A 17,195-nucleotide genomic window follows, 5' to 3' on the forward strand; every position below is an offset into this window, starting at 1 on the left:
TTGGCTCAGGTCATGATCTCACGGTTCGTGAGTTAGAGCCCCATGTCAGGCTCTGTGCTGACAGCTCAGAGCCTGGAGCCTGCTTCGAGTTTTGTGTCTGCCCCTCTCCTGCTCACGCTTTCAATCTCTCTCTCTCTCTCTCTCAAAAATGAATAAACATTTAAAAAAAACTGAATATTTTCTAAATATAATAGGAGAATATTTAATGACATAGAAATAGGTTCATCATGTATTGTGTCACAAAGCAAATCCCAAAATGGCTTACCATGTCAAATCTATAATAAAAAGAGTGGAATGATATACTCTAAGTGATAGAATTGTAATTGATTTAATTTTTCCCTTTTCCTTATTTTTCATAGCAAACATCTAAAAACTTATTTTTAAAATAGGATTTATTAGAAATGTGTTTTTATATAAAATACAGAATTTTATCAGAACAGACTTACTGCAGATATAGAATTTAGCAAGATGATTCATGATCTTTTTCTAGATAGAGCCAGGCATAAAGTAAAAGGATTGCACACAACACGCAGTTTTTAAGTAACAACTTACAATATTTGCTGGGATTAAAATGAGCTTCAGGTGACTAGCTTACTCCGTAAATTCTCACTGTCTCATACTGATATTTCAATATCAATAAATATCTCATGATATTTATTCTCAACTCTGCATGAGTGACATGAGAGAAAACTAGCCTATTTCTACAGTTTTTTTGTTTTTATTGTTTTAGAAAGTCCATCAAATAACAGTGACTTCCATGTAAGTCCATGGTCTTCCTCCCTTTCTTTTGGCTTACAATACTTGTTTTTCTCTGAAGGTGTTGCCACAGAGAATGTTCTTCCTCTCAAAATATGAAATTCACCATCATGGCTCACTTCTTCCTTTCCTCATTCTTAACAACTCCCCTGGAATACAGTTAACTTCCATCATGACAGTCATCAACTCCAGGTTATTTTCATTCCTTCTCCTTATTTTTACCAAGGTGGGGTAAAACTAAAGGCAATCAGATGAAACTCTTACCCTTAGTTCAGATTTCCTCCATATTTCATGCAATCCATCAAACAAACACCCAGATTGTATTTCACAGTAAGATGAGCAGAAGCACACCTCTTCAGCTGCAGCCCCTTTCCTTGTGCATTCATGGGTGCCAAAATCAGAACCTACAGTGTGGGAGCCGCACACAGTTGCATCTTGTTTTGAGTTTTTGTTTGCAAACTGTCAGTAAGATCAGAATAAATTGCACGATATGCAGCCCGATATGTATATTCTTGAGCACATCTCAATGTATCCACCAAAAAATATTCATAGCTGCAGGTGTACAAAAAAAAAGGCAGAATTATGGCTTGATTTGCCTTGATAAGCATGGCAATTTTCTGTACACTTTTCATAAAGTGCTAATCAATTTCAGCTCAAAATAGACTGAAACACCCAACAGATTGCTGCCATAGTCCACAAATGTTTGTCATTCGTAGGCTGTGGCAATAATGTGAATTCTGAGGAGGAAAACTTCAACACAACTATACCTTGTAAAAATCCCTTTCATTTGCCTTAATAACCCCTGGAGAAATGCTAAGAATTATTCCGAAATCACATAAGTTTGAATGTTCCATTTCTTTCTTGTTACATCTAAGTATTGCTTGTCACATAGTAATATCTGTTGTAAGTATGGTTATAGATGGATTATATTTAGAACTCAGTGTAACGATGATATTTAAGAACCAGATATCACATCCATATTGTTTAATACTCTTCTAAAACATAATTATAGACATCACATTCAACTTGGAATTGAATCATCATGGATTTCTGCAATAAATTACTCTTTGTATCTTCATCTGTTAAATATAGAAAAAATTTTTGAAAATGTTTTGTCAATATTCTAGTCCTTCCATTAAGGTTATTTCACAAACACTTAGAGGTGCTAATATTCATATTAATGCACCTTTTTGAGCAGCAGTGATCCTGCCATGTGAATCATTCATCTGCCTGGGATGTTTTGCCAAACACAAGTGCCAAAACTTTGCTGAGCATGATTACACTCCTGTAAGTGAGTCTCTCTGCTCAAAACTCAGCAGAAACTTTCCCTTTCGTTAAGTGTGAGAAACAAATGGTAATGACATTTAGATCTGGGTATGATATGCTTTTGATGTAAAGTAGGAAATTAAATGAGAATAGATAACATTTCAAATTTTCACACCTTCCTCTTTAAAACTATAAAAGTGAAAATATTATAATTTTGGGAGGATAAAAGCTACATGGTTTGGCTTTAGAAAAAAAGAGTACTGGAAATTTGTGACTTAAAGCAACTTCTGTGATCACCATCTGCCAAAAACATTATTATCAAAATCAGAGGCAGTATAGTAGACACAGTCTTTGTGGTCAAAAAGCCTGAGTTCTTAAGTTGACCTGGCCATTAAATATGTGATCTTCAACAAGTGACTTGTCCTATGTCTCAGTTTCCTCATCTATAAGAAGGGGATTACTGGGGTGCCTGGATGGCTCAGTCGGTTAGGCGTCCAACTTCAGCTCAGGTCATGATCTCACAGTCCATGAGTTCAAGCCCCACGTCGGGCTCTGTGCTGACAGCTCAGAGCCTGGAGCCTGCTTTGGATTCTGTGTCTTCCTCTCTCTCTGCCCCTCCCCTGCTCATGCTCTGTCTCTCTCTGTCTCAAAAATAAATAAAAACATTAAAAAAATAAAAATAAAAAAATAAAAAGGGGATTATTATAAGTGAGATAATAGATGCAAAGTTCTGAGGATTAAATGAGGTAATACATACAATGTTCTTAGCAAAATAGGTTCCAGACAATTCTTAGCAAACATTAGCTGTTATTACCAGCATCATCACCATCATCATCATTGCCTGAAAGAGGACATCTAGACCATCTCTCTGATTGTGATAGTAAGTGCTCTTATCTGCTTTACATGAACTGTCTGCCAGGTGTTTGTTTCTAGGTCTGGGTCCTCGTGAGTCTCATTTATTAACATATTTTCGAAAAGAGATGATAACATGTTTGGAAATCAAGTCAGTTCTGAAATGGTAAGCCTCTTGGCCCAAATTACCATATACTAATCTTCTTAAAATAAGAGTGAAAAGGGTATATAAAAAATGTGAAACACACTTAGAAAGTGTTCTTGACTGTCCTGGACAAATGGAAAATTGTCATCTTTTCCTTATTCCAGACCTAGTATAACAGTGGCTGTATTCATTGATAAGCTATTCCCATGATGTCACTCTTCTCACCCATTGGTGTCATCCTGGAATTTAGCTAGACAGTCACCTGCACTGAGCTATTAGATTTTCTGGAGCCACAGAGGATAAAATTCATACATCCTGACCTTGAAAAATTGAAATTGATGTTGCTTCAGGAAAGGAAATTCATTTATTTCTTACCCCCCCCCAAAAAAAACAAAAACACACCACTGAGGGAAAACTTAGTAATATACTTAAAATATAACCACAAAAATACATTTCAAATCTTCTTAAATAATTACTACAGTCAAAAGGAAAACAGCTGACTGCTTAGACTCAAAAAGCCATTTAAAATCTCCATATCAAATACCTTCCTTTTCTTTCTTCCCCCTTGAATATTTCTGTGTGGTAGTTGCTATGGAGCAAATAGATATCCAAAGCAGTCAAAACAGATATATTCAAGTGAATTCAGGTTATTAAAAAATATATATGTATTTTAGACATTGTTCCCCTGAGATCACATACAGTTCTTTGCCAATTTCCCCCTGACATTCTATTAGGTTTTACATATTTGTGTTTTTCTACAAAATGCCGAAACATCAGCACAAACAACTTCACGTGATAAATTATCACCTCATTCACTTTTCCAAAGACAATTTAAATATAAGTTTTCGAAGAAGGTTGCAAACATTGCTTTACAAGTAAATTCAATGTCGCTTACACTCCTTTTCTCCTACAATTAGAGGTACTTCCTCAAGGACAAGCTTTAAGAACTTCAGCTAGATATAGTTTCAATTAAATGTCATTGCATATTTTGCAGAGAGCAAAGCAAGATCACGATATGCAAAAAAATGCTTTGTGCATAAATATTCAATATGCAGTTGTGAATTAATCTGAGTAAATACCCTTTAACACAAAGGATATTTTAAATACTGGCTTTAAAAAGTGCCTGAACATAACACACAAGATGGCTGTTAGCCATTTTTTTATGAGTAGTGCACACAAGTAGAGGTGTACCCATCCCAGAAATGGGCAAGAAAACCCAACGTACAAAGAAAGAAAATGGAGATTCTATTCCTATTAAACTATTCCATTTTGTATTCTTACTTTTATACAATAGATTTTTATTTTATAATTTATAAGTTGTATTACTACAGTATCATTTACTTTCGCCGATGGTGTGGGTGTTCAAAAGAGTTTAAAGACTACACAAAATGGAAAATTCTTCATTCACAGATCAAATTCATGCAGTTATTTTAAATGTTATTAAGATCTATTCTCTAACAATTTGATCAAATGCAGCTGCCACATGTATTAGCATATATTTTCACTGCTTGGTAGTATATATGTAAAAGCTGCATGTATCCTGAATAAGCAGGTTGCTTTGTAAATCTTACACATTTCAGCTTTAAGTTTTAGCTCATGTTTTAATTTTAGTTTCAGCTTTAGTTTAGTTTAGTTTCGGTTTTAGTTCAATGAGGGGAAAAATAAGGACCAATGATGAATATGTGTATGTTAAGCCTTCACAGCTGTGAAGATTTTGCCCTGAGAGATACAATGCCTTATCTTAGGCAAACTTCTGAACTTTTCAAAGCCTCAGTTTTACACCTATAAAATGGAGATAATGGCTCACAGATTGATAAAATTGGCAGGTGGAGTAAGGGGCAGGGGAATCCACAAAAGCCCAGAAGGGAGGAAGTATTATCATTATTAAGGTCCAAAAACCATACCTAGAACAGAAAACAAGTATTTGCAATAACGTGGAGACAATGGAACCCTGACATGCTGCTGGTGAGGGATGTAAAATTTGTAGCCGCTATGAAAAAGTTTGGTGGATCCTCAGAACGGTTAACATAGAATCACCACATGACTCAGCAATTCCACTCCTAGGTATATACCCAAAAGAATGGGAAACAGGTACTCAAAGGGATACTTTCACACCCATGTTCATAGCAGTATTATTCACAATAGCCCAAAGGCAAAAACAACCCACGTGTCTGCAGATGAATCTGTAAACAAACTGTAGCATACACATATAATGGGATCCTAGTCAACCATAAAAAAGAGTAAAGTTTTGACATATACTACAACACAGATGAGCCTTTTTATAAAGTTTACTTTTTATTTATTTTGAGAGAGAGCAGAGGAGGGGCTGAGAGAGAAGGACAGAGAGAATCCAAAGCAGGCTTGTGCTGTCAGTGCAGAGCCTGATGCGGGGCTCCAGCTCACAACCGTGAGATCACATGAGCCGAAATCAAGAGTTGGATGCTTAACTACCTGAGCCACCCAGGCACCCCTCACAGATGAGCCTTGAAAACGTTAGGTTAAGTGAAACGAACCAGACCCAAATACTGGATGATTCCACTTACTTGAAATATCTAGAATAGGCAAGTTAAGAGACACAGAAAGAGATTAGAAGTTACCAGGGGTTAGAGGGAGGAAGGAATGGAAAGTTACTGTCTAACTGGTAAAGAGTTTCTGTTCGGGAGACTGAAAAAGTTCTGGAATTAGACGGTGGTGTTGATAGCACAACATCATGAATCTACTTAATGCCACTGAACTGTATACATAAAATGAATACAGTGATAAATTTATGTTCTGTATCCTTTATCACAATAAAAATTTTTAATAAATGAAGATGAAATTATAGTATCATATCCTCTCTAGTATAATTCTTTCTACTCTATTGTCTCCTCCTCCTTACAGTAAAAATTCTTGAAATGGTTGTCTTGGCTCCTAGCCTCCACTTCTCATGTAACTCAGCAACCCATTTCAACCTGCCCTGAGCCCCACGGCACTCCTAAAATGCCTTCCACCAAGCACACCACCCGGACCTTGCTGCCAAAGCCTTCCCTGATAGGCTCCATTCCCAAAACACCCTGCTCCCTTGGTTTCTTAAAAGGACACTCTGTGCTTTCCTCCTCCCTCTCCGACCCTCCCCTGCTCAATTTTGCTTTGTTTGCTGTTTTGTTTTTGTTAGTTTGCTTACGTTTGGTTGTGAGCTGTTCATCCTCTGTTAATTCTTCATTTTCCCCCACTCAGGTCCTTATTTTTGACTTCTCTTGGTCCCATTTCATGGACCCTCACTAGGCTTATCCATCCCCTTCTAAGGTTTCAGTGAAGATGGTTGTGTTTTCCCAACCCCTCTCCTTCCTTTCCTGTCCTTACCATGGGGAGCTGCCCCAACACTCACTCAACAGTCCAAGCCATAATGTCATCCTCTTCCTTCCCCCACAAACACACATACACACAAACTCACGCTCAATAATCTTAAATCTTAAGTCTTAAAAAAAAAAAAAAGCCCAAATCAACACAGTTTTTATTGCATCTTTAAAATATCACATGGGCACCTGGGTGGCTCAGTTGGTTAAGCATCAGACTTTGGCTCAGGTCATGACCTCACAGTTTGTGAGTTCGAGCCCCACCTCGGGCTCTGTGCTGACAACTCAGAGCCTGGAGCCTGCTTCAGATTCTGTGTCTCCCTCTCTCTGCCCCTCCCCTGCTCACACTCTGTCTCTGTCTCTCTCTCTCTCTCTCTCTCTCTCTCTCAAAAAATAAATAAATAAATATTTTAAAAAGTATCACAAGTAAGTCTGAAAACTCCTGCAACATCTTGCTGGTTTTGTAGCTGGACAACTTAGATCTTATTCATCAGCCTGCTGAACTGTTCATTTTTCAGAAACATAGATATCATCCCAAATTCTTCTGATATCCTTGTTTTTAACTGCTGTGGCTTGCTGAATCAAAGCAGCTGAGTTTGATAGAAGTTCAATGTCATTTACTTCAAAGATAAACTCACCTTTCTGGGCTTGAGATACTGAACAAGCAAAACCTGGCCTCATCTGAAGCCCACAGAAGTATTTTTCACCCAGGAAATTTATGACTTCAACAAGAGAACCATTCTCCTAAGTAACAACGATGATGGGGGAAGTGAGCATACATCTACCTCATCATGTAACGGAACCTCTGGACCATGTTCTGTATGTGACCACAGACAATGCAAAGGGCAGCCAGTTCTTTTCTATTCTCCCACTATTTGCCAACTCAGAGACTCTTCTTTTTCTTTCCAAGCAGAATGAGCTCCACATTGATGCAATCAAAGTTCCTTCGCAGGGTTCCTCTGGGGCCGTTCACAATAAAAGTTCATCCCTTCAAAGCAATGTTGGTATTTTCTGGAATGTCCACAGTCTGATTTCTGAGAACGGACTTCATTCTTGCAATAGATGTGGCACAGAGCAAGTCTAGCTTTTTAATAACTCTGGAATTCACTCACTTCTTTCTATCACTACAACCAATGTCAATTATTGCTCCCACTATACTCCTACCTTATTGATGGTCCTGCCTCTTGTTCTATTTCAACCTCTTGTCTTCAGTGAATCCAGCATCAAAATGTTAAAGTACACACCTTTCTATATAATCTCCTCTATAAAAATCTGGCATGGTTCTTTACCAGAATCATGCTACAAGGTGGCATATATCTTCATAATAAAGCCTCTCCTTCCCTATGGCATCTCTTAACTCCGCCACCCCAAACTCAATGTTCCAAGCACAGTAAACTACTCTAAGTTACTAAGCCATGTTTTCTGAGCCCTACAGGCAGGCCATCAAACCTGGACTTAGAACAGTGCAAGAGAAACCACGCACTCCAGGACAACAGACATACAGGACTACGCTAGCAAAACTGAAACACAAAATCTTCTGCCCATAGGCCTCTGCATTTACTGTTCCCTCCATTTTCTGCTCCAACCATTTCACCTAATTAACTTACATTTCTCATTGAACAAAGCTACTGGTTCTTCCATAAACTGTTCCTTGAAGCCCCAAAACAGAAACCCTGAACTCTCAAAACTTCCTATCTTTTCCCATCACACTCTTAATTTACCCCTTTCATAATCTTTATGGTACTTTATTACAATTTTCTGCTTGTTACTCTCCCCCCCCCCAACTCCACTCCAGTTGACTTCAGATTCCTCGAGGACAAGACTTAAATTATTCATCATCAAATAACTGAACCCAAATCATTCTCCAACACAATACTAAGCAGTAAATAAATATGTAAATAAATCTATGTTTCTGGATTATAAATTACTAGCCATTAAAAAAGCAAAGGAGCTCTGTTAAATACATATTTGAAAAAAGTGATTTCAATACTTTAGTTAGCTTTTAATTATTCCACAAATAACAATTTACAATGTCCAGTGTTTTCCACCAAAAGTAAATAAAACCATTTAGGGACAAGTGACCTGCCACTGAACCTTAACTAGGTTTTCTTATATACCTGCATTTGACCAGTAACATGTATTATATCATAACCTTTTCAGAGGCCTAAGACGGGTCCTATGTATATATTCTGTAGAAACAATTATAGCTAAAAATAAATAAGCTCCAGTCTAAAAATTATATTTCTCTTTTGGGATGAGCACTGGGTGTTGTATGGAAACCAATTTGACAGTAAATTTCATATATTAAAAAATTTAAAAAAAATAAAAAAATAAAAAATAAATAAAAAAAAATTAAAAAAAATAAAAATTATATTTCTCTCCAGTTTCTCTTTTTTTATGGTGGTAAAATGCACATAATTTAAAATTTACTGTCTTAACCATTTTTAGCTGTACAGTTTAGAAAAGTTGAGTATGTTCATTGGTGGGCAACCAACCTACAAACCTTTTTTACCCTGCAAAACTGAAACTCTGTACCCATTAAACACCTCCCTGTTTCTCCCTTTCCTCAGATCCTGGCAACCACCATTCTACTTTCTGTTCCTATGAATTTGACAACTTTAGATACCTCATATTAAGTGGAATCAGATGGTATTTGTCTTTCTGTGACAGGCTTATTTAAATTTATCATAACGTCCTCATCATTCATCCATGTTGTAGCATGTGCCATAATTTCCTTCCTTTTTTAAGGCTGAATAATATTTCATCTGATATATTATATTATATATGGTTTATCCATCTATCCCACGATGGGACACTTGGGTTGCTTACACCTCTGAACATGGTCACCCATTATTTCTAATAACAGAAAATAAATAAATGATATCACAAGCATTAAAAATAAAGAAGTAACAGTTAACAGAAAAAAGAAATATTTTTCTGTGTGTATATTTATTGTTTTTTTCTATAGATATTATTTTTAGATGAAATTTTCTTTGTGACTCACACTTTCACTAACAGACATATGTTTAACACAATCCAAACAACATGTCTGTTCTAAATATGAATATTCATTCATTTTAATGACAAAGTAGCTCTTTCTGGCTACATTTAGAAGGAACTTACTTTAGTAAAAAACTTGATTCTGATTTCTGGGCATATTTGATTGACATATCATAAAATACTTTATTTCATGCATGAGTATATAAATGACTACTAGCCCTTCGGGGTTACATCTGAGATTTGCCACCTAAATGTGCATAGTCCAGAGACCCTCAAGACTGGGAACAAACATAAGCAAAAATGAATAAACTGAGAACACAATTCACAATTATGAAACTTCTGCAATCTGTCTTTACTCACTGCTCTCAGATGCATCATTGTCAGTATCTGACCCCGTTAGGTGGCTGATAAGAGGATTTTGAAGGCCAGCAGATTTTATTTGTAACCTCTCCATATGGTTGACCTTCTAGTTTCAATGAGAGCATCATCTGCAGAGATGCTCATCAAATGGCAACTTCTACCCTAAAATGTTTTGGGTAATTTTGTCAACTCAAAAATGATGCTCAGTTAAAGAACAATATGTACAGTGAGATGTTTTTGCTTTAAAGTTTGTACATAAACACATTTTAAAAGATATGCAGGGGTACAGATAAAAATGTCACGAATAATTTACTGACATTAGGATAAAAAATTTTTTTCAAAATGTATTCCACGTTCTGCCTGTACCATACATATATGAATAAAATTTATTAAAAAAAAATTATTTTAACGTTTATTTGTTTTTGAGACAGAGAGAGACAGAGCATGAATGGGGGAGGGGCAGAGAGAGAGGGAGACACAGAATCCGAAGCAGGCTCCAGGCTCTGAGCCATCAGCCCAGAGCCCGACGCGGGGCTCGAACTCACCGACCGTGAGATGGTGACCTGAGTTGAAGTTGGACGCTTAACCGACTGAGCCACCCAGGTGCCCCAAATAAAACTTAAAAGTAACTTTCGCTTTTAAGATTTTCAATGAGCTAACTCCTTTTTTAATGTGAAACATGCATGACAAATAATATTCCAAATGTAAAACTGGACTGAAACACAGAAAAGTAATAAGACTTTATAAAAACATACATGTATACACCATTGTATCAATATTTCAAGCCTAACATTAGCAATGCCAATGATAACTTAAAAAACACATTACTTATTTCAAAATTAAAATAGACACAAATTATTTTGTTTGAATTTATAGTCTGAAATGTTATACACTCATGAGCCTTAAAGATGAAGATAACAAAGATGATTTTCCATACGTGAAAATTCTCCATATAAGAATAATAACCATTATTCATCCATTTACTCAACAAATATTTAATAGGTGCTAAAATGTTCCAGAGACTGATTCAAAGGTATATCTAACAAAAAAAAAGAAAAAAGAAAAAAGAAAAAAAAAGTCAATCTCAACACATCAGGATTCAATCAGGTGACAAAGACAGATGCTGGCTTATTACTAAACAATGGGAGGAGTTCACTCAGAGTAGAAGAGAAGGAGGCTAGGGTTCAGAATGAAGCAAGCATAGAATTCTTCCCTGAAAATTCAAAAATGGCACTCCACAAAGCAGATGAGTAAATTAAGCCTGAAGAAAGAGTAAAAATCCACCTGGAGTTGAGCCCAGTTTGCATAAGTCAAGTGACAAATGTCTAGGCAGTGGGAACAAGGAGGGCAAAGGCAAAGAGATGAGTGAAAATTGCCGTAAATGTTTTTCTAAGTAGGCTCTATTCCTCAGTCCTGAGAAAATAAAACGTATAGTTTCATTTATCTCTGAGACGAACTGTAGGTGGGCACTATTATTCAAAAAGGGCAAAGCAGTGTAATTCTGTTAACATTTATGATCTCCTCCTCATCCGGAGGACCCCGTATGTTTTGGACTAAGCTGGCTCTTCCTTCGTATTCCTTTATAAATTACCATTTACTCAGGAATTAAGAACACCACCATATACCAATATAGCACAAACAGGGGCCTTTGGATATTTATTAAAGGCAGTTTGTAGACATAATAACAACTAAAAACTGTCTCATTTCCTGACAGAACTAGAATAAGAACAGCACTTAGCAGAGTTAAGGGGGAATTCCCCATTCCCTAAGGATTTAAATCAAAATACATTTTTTTTCTGATACAATGGTTGGAACAAGTTTACAGAATACCTGAGCTATGAGAAAATACTCTCCTAGGTCCACACAAAGCCTCTTTAGGCAACAGCACAGTGTGGTTGGCAGGAACTTGAGCGAAGAATGAGGGAGCGGAGAGGAAGACACTTGCTCCCCACTCTGACACATTCCTGAGCAAGGAGAGCTCACAGTAAGTTCCAGCCGCTGGCATACACTGCTATTCATTAATATTCTAGAAATCAATGGAATTTTAGGGTGTACCTGGTACGTTCAACAGTTCAACTTACTTCTGTGCCTTAGCATTCTTGCAATGTTTAGCAGTAGCTGCCGAAATTAAAAAGGCATGAAACTAAAACATAAAGGATTTCTATTATGTCTAAATGTAGATACATCCAGACCCAGGTAAAACATGAAAAGACTTCAGATAAAAGTCGATTATAACCACTTCTCACTCTCTCTTGTTCTCTCTCTCCCAACCAAAAGGAACAAAATCGTAGTTCCAGTAAACCGATGGCAATGTCTTTTACGATACAAGAATCTCAGGAAGAACCTGTCAGTGTGTTCAAATGAACAATTGTATTTTCAAAAGTCATATCTGAGAGAGAGTTCCTGGAAGCATACTGAACTAGGCAATGATAAAACTTATTCTGTGCCTAGCACCATCTGCTGACATCCTTCCAGCCAATGCTCTTAATATAATAAACCATACAAGCCAAGAAATGTAATGCAGTCAGCAGAATGTGACCACACCCACTGTACATGTATATTCAATGAGATAGTCTTTAACAGATTCTACAGCTATTTTGCAACAGAACAAAAGAGGGACTGAACAACTACATTTGTTAGTCTTCCTCTGTCAGCTACATTTATCACAGTATTAATCATCCTGATTTGTATGTGATGGTAAAGAAAAAACATGAATTGTAGTTGTTCTCCCTCCCCTGATGGTAGGTGCTGTCATTTTAACTGGAATGATTGACATTCGACATCGAGCAGTTTTCTGGAAAGGAACTTGTGCACCTCTCAATGGCACATCTGGTAGCTGCAGATGGTGAGGATTAGCATAATTTTCCCAGCAAAGATGCGCCAAAAGCATAACGCAAATTAAGACTTATGCCTGATGTCAATTGTTTGTTTCTTGCCAATGTTAATATAAAATCTTCTAGAGATGGTTTTAATGCTTACTCTCAAGTCAAACTCCAGGAAAAGAAAAAAAAAACAAAAAAACAAAAAACAAAAAAGCAACCCTGACTGCCCTGGGGATAGACATGAATTAACTTTTCTCACAGCCTAATGCCACTATGGCTCTCCTGTCCTCTTGCACAAAGATGGTCAAGACCCCAGTAGGGGTGCAGCTAGTACATGACTGTGGAGTCAACAAAATGCATGTGCTCAACGTGCATGAAGACTTCATCTGTATGATAGCTGTATGTGTATATGTTTAACGCGTCCATTTTACTGAGGCAGTAGGAGTAATATTTCTTTCAAATAAGCATTAAATAAGCAAGCTGTTCTGTGAAGAGAATACATGAAAAAAATGAGTACTTAATCCCTACAAGGAATAGCACTAAGCTCCTTGAAAAATACAGGAGTATATAAGGTACAGAGCTTTTTTTCAAAGACTGCACAAAGAAGAAAAGCCTAAGTTATTAATATACAACGTAATATGTCATAAGTGATACAAGTCTCATTGAGGACTTGAGGCGAGGCACCTGGATGGCTTGGTCAGTTAAGCATCTAACTTCGGCTCAGGTCATGATCTCACAGCACGTGGGTCCAAGCCCCGCATCCAGGCTCTGTACTGACAGCTCAGAGCCTGGAGCCTGCTTCAGATTCTGTGTCTCTTTCTCTCTCTGTCCCTCCCCCACTCACACTCTGCCTCTCTCTCTCTGCCTCTCTCTCTCTCTCTCTGCCTCTCTCTCTCTCTCTCTCTCAAAAATAAACATTAAAAAAATTTTAATAAAAAAAAGAATAGGACATGAGGCAATCTATAAATGCCATATGAGTCAAACAACATAATCATGCAGGAAGGCCTACAGAAAGATACATCAACTTTTACATGAAATAGGCTAAAAAGGCATCTCATGAAGGGATACTTGAGACCTGAAACACAGGTTATATTTTAGTAACCTATTAGCAATCAAATATATTCAACAGAAGAAAAAAAAAATCAGACCTAACTGGTTTAATCCAAGGTTAACAGGACAATAAACCACTGCAGTATTTGAGGGAATCTGCAACAGCCAAAGTGACCAAAAGGGTTAACGTAAGTGAGTAATGAGCATGAAACTCCACACAGCAATGAAACAGGAAAAATGTGGAGGGGTGATAGAAAGACCACCACACAAACCAGAGATTCAGTTCCCAGGTAAGCCATAATTTATTATTATCACAAACCTAAGTTGTTCATAGTTCACCCAGCTCAAAAATTCCCAGAATTTATTGACACATACTCAACCTTGTTTCTAAAATGGTTAACAAAGAGTTTACCAAAAAAGCGTACAACATGCAAGATGAAATAAGCTAAAAATAACATGGTGAGTAAAGCCGGGCAGTGCTAGCCCTTTATTATTCCAGCAGTGATAGTGGCCTAAAGCTCTGAAACAGGTATCTTCTGTCCCCTGCATTGCTGCATTCCTAATGTGTTCAAACACCCCATAAGATTTACATGTTTGGGTTCTTCTCAGATTAACATTACTAAAATTAGTGGCATTAGACCTCTAGTCCTTGCTACTATTTTCTTAAGCTTATTTTAATTTTAATGCAATTTAAAAGTATAACTACTGCTAGCCTCATAGGGTTGAAATTGTGATTTTAAAGGCAATTATGTTTAGGATATGAAATAGAAAGACTATTCCCAAACCAAAATTTTGATTAAGATTTGTAGTTGCAATGATCTCTACCAGTGTTTCTTTAGGTAATATACTAACATCTATTAGGATTATGGATTAAAAAAATTCCATTTTCATGAAAAAAACTATAAGAAACAACTAATATCATTACTTAATAGTGAAGCACTAGGAGTATTTTTCTAGAAATACTGTTGTTTACATTTTAAACTTTTTTTTTCTGAAGTTCTGACCAACGCCATGGACATTACTTTTTAATGTTTATTTATTTATTTTGAAAGAGAGAGAGAGAAAAGGAGAGAGAGAGAGAGAGACCACACGAGCAGGGGAGAGGCATAGAGAGAGGGAGAGAGAGAATTGCAAGCAGGCTCCACACTGTCAGCACAGAGCCCCATGTGAGGCCACAACTCATGAATGGTGAGATCATGACATGAGCTGAAATCAAGAGTCAGATGCTTCACCAACTAAGCCCCTCAGGTGTCTGATTTTCAGGGACATTTTAAAAGGGAATAAATGAGGGGTGAATGAGTGGCTCGGTCGGTTGAGTAGATGATTCTTGATTTCAGCTCTGGTCATGATCAAGACCTGCGTTGGGCTCCATGCTGACTATACAGCCTGCTTGGAATTCTCTACCCATCTCCCCCACTTGCTCTCTCTCCCTCTCTAAAAGAAAAAAAACTAAATATATTAAAAGGGAATAAAAAAGTTATGCATTGAAAGTGAAGTAACAGTATCATTTGCAGTGTAAGTGTACATCTAAATAGAGAAAGAAGCACCTGAAAAACTACTACATAAGTGGCTATTTTCTTCTTTGAAAAAAAAAAAAAAAGAGAGAGAGAGAGAGAGAGAGATAAAAGAATACAATGCTTTCTATCTTCATTTTAAATCATTCTTTTCACCATTAGCTAAGTGATCATAAAAAATTACTTCACCCTAATTTTATCATCTGTAAATACAGGCAAGTGTCTCATATATATTGTTATTCAAGGGAAAAAAAGTGTTGGGGAAAATAGACAAGAAGTCAATATATCCAAGTGCTTTTAGTTATTAATAAATTCAATTAAATCAAAGAAAGACTTTCAAAATGCAAAGAGGTAGTATTTAAAAGCTATAAACTGCCAAAGACAATCCCATCCTTTACAAATGCTTTTGAGCATTAAAAAAATAATGCAGTCAGGAATGCTATAAAATGAGTTCTTAGCCAACTAGTCTAAAAGTACCTCAGAGGTCCTTTCCTTCATCCAACAAGAATTTACAGAGCATATATGTATGTGTGTGTGCACGCACACATGGGCACATGCATATCCTAGGCTACAAAAATACAGAAGGAAACAGAAAAGTGTCCTTGTGGAACATGGAGTCCAACAGAGGAGCAGCAGTTAGAGAAACACACAAATACATGTGAAATTACACTGTGGTAAGATAATAATATCTTAAGTACTACTAAAGAAAAAAAGAAGGACAAATTCAAAGGTCTATGCTACTCTAGCATAAAATAAAAACTTCTTGCATTGGAGCTAAAATAATATAGTCATACCCCCCAAATTGTGAGAGGCACAGAAGTATACCCTAGGCTGCAACCTGAGAATATTGGTGATAATAGCTGGCAATACTCCAGTCATTGGAGAATTCTGATCTGAAGAAGCTCACAGATATACTTCAACCCTGTCCATTCTCCTTGACTCCAAAAGAGAAACTTTTGGGCGAATGTTAGCCCTGAGGAACATAGGAAATCACTTAAATTGAAAATATTTCCTTGGCAATTCTCTAACAAGGCTCTTAAATGATTTGTGTCATTTTCTTTATGCATATGAACTTCTTAAATGATTTAAGTAGTAGTATTGATACTACTACAGTAGTCTTTTAATACTTTTGCCAATATTTTATCAAATACAGTTCTCACTAGACACCATTTTGCTCTAAGATAAAGCCAAGAACTGCTAGTTTCTGACATGCTCAGATATTTCAAATGTTTCATTTTTTTCTCACTGTTGAAAATTTTTATTAATTCTCCCAAACTGTGATAAGTAAAAGAATAAATCTCTGGATGGCATCTTTTAAAATTGAAACTCCACCAAAGAAAAATCTCCCTAAATTCAATTCTTGTTCATACTTCACTAATTGAACAAAAGAGCTAAGCCCCCTAATTCTCAGTTCTTCATTTATAAAGCAAATATACTGGAAGGAATAACAAATGCGGCCCAGTACCGGACATATTAAATGCTATCCTAAAATAAATATATACCTTGTTTCTGTGTTGTGTGTAGGTGGGGGTAGATGATTGATAGGTGCATAAATAGATGAACAGATACATAGATGGGCAGATAGATGATAGAGAGACAGAAAGAGAGAGACAGACAGGCAGGCAGGATGGCACATAGATGAACAGACACGTAGATAGATGACAGATATGCAGATATAGAGAAACAGAAAGATAATGGATAGATATATGGATGGATGGATAGACAGACAGGTGAGAAAACTCCTAACAACATAAAGAATGAAGGTGAGTTAGGCAATAACCTTAGAAAATTCAGGTACTCTTAAAGGACTATCACAGGACTAAAAGCAATCCCTTGACCTGCCTTTTTTCAGTAAAAAGGCTAAAGAAAAAATATCCCAAGTATCTTCAAAGTAATGAAATCCTATAATGCAATAACTCTTCCAAGAGAAGACACTGCCTAACTAGCATACGAATAGATGAAAATTAAAACATGGAAACCATTATACAAAAAAAGCCTGATTGCTGTTTGACAGTGCAAACTCTGATAAAGAAAGATATGTAACTTTTTGATAAAACTAATCCACTGTTGTGAAATTAGATACTTCATATGACTG

At 36.6% G+C, this 17,195-nt stretch overlaps 1 protein-coding gene and 1 pseudogene across 3 annotated transcripts in view; both read right to left on the reverse strand.

The window, feature by feature from the left end:
- Window positions 1-17,195, reverse strand: part of PRKD1 (protein kinase D1) — a 335,451-nt gene that overhangs the window by 270,025 nt on the left and 48,231 nt on the right. The gene's annotated exons all lie outside the window — the stretch shown is intronic.
- On the reverse strand, window positions 352-8,562 carry LOC131517049 (large ribosomal subunit protein uL6-like; annotated as a pseudogene).

Source organism: Neofelis nebulosa, chromosome 7, assembly GCF_028018385.1.
Source record: "Neofelis nebulosa isolate mNeoNeb1 chromosome 7, mNeoNeb1.pri, whole genome shotgun sequence".
In the NCBI taxonomy this organism is placed as follows: domain Eukaryota; kingdom Metazoa; phylum Chordata; class Mammalia; order Carnivora; family Felidae; genus Neofelis; species Neofelis nebulosa.